Source organism: Electrophorus electricus, chromosome 23 (assembly GCF_041902795.1).
Source record: "Electrophorus electricus isolate QZ-2024a chromosome 23, ASM4190279v1, whole genome shotgun sequence".
NCBI lineage: Eukaryota > Metazoa > Chordata > Actinopteri > Gymnotiformes > Gymnotidae > Electrophorus > Electrophorus electricus.
The window spans coordinates 15,060,001-15,062,500 of record NC_137519.1 but is presented as its reverse complement, the minus strand read 5'-3'; the positions used below and the strand labels follow the sequence as shown (position 1 = coordinate 15,062,500).

Below are 2,500 nucleotides of genomic sequence, written 5' to 3'. Positions count from 1 at the left end.
ACACTGTGGGAATGAACTGAGCTAGTATTTATTAGATATAAAATACATTCTTTTCTAAATTGTACCTGGATCAAAAGGAAACATCAAACAAACTGTACTGTTACACATCTTTATAACAGTATGATGCTAGAAATGTATGTTGTCTTGAATTTAACTGTTATTCTAATTTGTTATAAATTTGTAACCTCATACTGTTTATTTAAAATTGAACTTAACAGTAACTTTAGGTAACAGTACAATGCATTAAACTGTTTTAAATCTGTGTTAACTGTGTGTATCAGTGTGGATTGTAAATCAGTATGGATTGTGTTTGTAAGCACTGAGCTCACACATGTCTGTCTGGACTTCTCTTTTTCAGCATGTCAAGAGTTAACCCAGAAGACATGGTGAGTGCACTGAACCAGAACCAGAACTAGAACCAGAACGGCTGCCCCTGTAGCTCGGGTGGACACGGCTCTGCGGTTCGGCCTGGTCGATATAGGGCCTGATAAGAAGAAGCTGGTGTTGGCGTACAGAGTCTGGGGGGGGTTGTGTGTTGGGGGCAGGGATTACCTACCTCACCTGCAGCCTCCCGTTTGCGGCAGGGGTAATCCAGGGAGACCTGCTGAGAAATGGCAGCGTGACGCAATCAACGAAAATAAAACCGGCTCAGATATCTGCAGCGCTGACTATTCACATCGCTCTTCATGTGAAACCCATAGCAACTGACCTAAAGGAACAAACTGATCAACATACAGACATCCTCTGCATTTAACGCAAGGTTTATACCGCCAGCTTCCGTGCTGGAATTAACTCCTACAGAGCAGATTTGTAATGCATGGATTTATATAAACATTGTGGGTGTTATTTCAAAACTGGTGAGCTTTATGTATATAATGACACAGAAATATGAGCAGTCTGAAGTTTATTGTTTTCTGGAGTTTGGAAATTGAGTAGCTTTCCAGTAGTCATTAAACATTCATAGAAAATACCACTTTACAGATGGCGCATTGATATCTACTGTTGCCAAATTCTGTAATACAATATTCTGCACCAGCCACCCAGTATCCTGCCACGCCAAGAACATCCCCCCCACCCGGACCCCAACCATGGGGCAGTGCTCCACAGCGCCATCCTGCAGGCTGTCGCTGCACATCGCAGCCTCCTTGCAGCAGGGCTGCATACTGCAAGCACTAATGAGGTGGTCTTGGCCGCACAGGCCTTTAAACACGGGAGCAGAGTGAACCCTGGCACTGGCAAGTCCCATCTGACTCAATTACGACTGAAGCAGAGACCATCGGCGGCACCAGGCCGTATATACACTTGCCTGTTGGCAACAGACGCCAGCTCTCCAGACAACGACGGCAGATAATCAAAAGTCCGTAATTATCTGGCCGACGAGGGGCAACAGTATGTTTTCTCTTGGCTCGTGAGAGTGACTGAACTTTCAAATGAAGTTCCATGGGCTGTAGGAGAAGGGAAACACCCCCGTTAGTGGAGTGTGCACACCAACCCTCTGTTTTGTGGAGCTTTATGTTGGCTTGCACCAGACATAACCCATGCAGTGAAACGGGGGGCCAGGGGTCTGGGAGAAAACACCCAACACCGGCCATCAGGCGTTCGTGAGAAGAAAGTGCTGAACTATCGCTTTGTCCTCCAGCTCAGGTTGCTTTGGGAAAGACAAGCCGTCGAAGCTACGGAGTCTCCTACGACAGGGGGATTCATCCACCTTGCTCTGTCTTCTCTCCACACCTCCACGCCCCCTCCCCCCGCCCAGCTGAGCCACGGGCTCCGAGTCCAGCAGCCCACGGGAGGGGCTGCGGAAAAGAGAGCGAGGCCCTGGCCCTGGATGAATCGTGGAGAGTTTGACAGTGAGCCAGAAGGGTGGAGAGAGAGGGCAGTGAGGTCTAGGCAGCTGAGTTTGCGGGTCTTCCCAGCGGGACGCCGCACTAATGATGGGACTTGATTGCGTATTCATTCATCAGCATACAGCAGCAGACCGGCAGTGCCCGAGGGGGATGACAGTGATCACAATGCCAGACTGCCCATCTTGAGTACCTCGGGCCACGGCGGGGTGGCACGGTGAGGCGGATTTTAACAGTGAGCCGTAAAAGGAAGCGGACCGAACCGGCGTTTCGAGCGGGAATCTTTCCACCAGGGGGAGTCGGCCGCTCACAGAGCGGAGCGTCCCTTTGATGGGTAACGGAGCGGACGCGGCTACACTACGGTGCTTCCCGGCCTGCCCCAGCCTTTCAGGAATATGGGCGGAATGAGGAAGAATATGAATTCTGCCTTAATTATGCAGGATGAAAAGATGTCGGGTGTTCGGCTGTATAAAAGTTCTGTGCCATTCATAAATCCATTAAGCCTCCTCTTTGGTAAGAATTTTCAGCAAATTACCAGTAGTGCTCTGTAATGGACACGTTTAAAAGGTCTTGAAGAGTTTAACATCTTTATCCAATCTCACACCTACTTCCAGAGTGAGGCCATGTGTCACCTGCTCCCGGCGTCACAGATGGCT

The 2,500-nt window shown here is 49.2% G+C and overlaps 1 long non-coding RNA gene across 1 annotated transcript in view; it reads right to left on the bottom strand.

Annotated features, from left to right (window-relative positions):
* The window catches only part of LOC145653244 (uncharacterized), a 3,822-nt gene extending 3,217 nt beyond the window's left edge, over window positions 1-605 (bottom strand). Inside the window, exon 1 of the long non-coding RNA XR_014119621.1 lies at window positions 557-605. This is a non-coding gene — a long non-coding RNA (uncharacterized LOC145653244). The remainder of the gene's footprint in view (window positions 1-556) is intronic.
* Window positions 606-2,500: the final 1,895 nt, after the last annotated feature.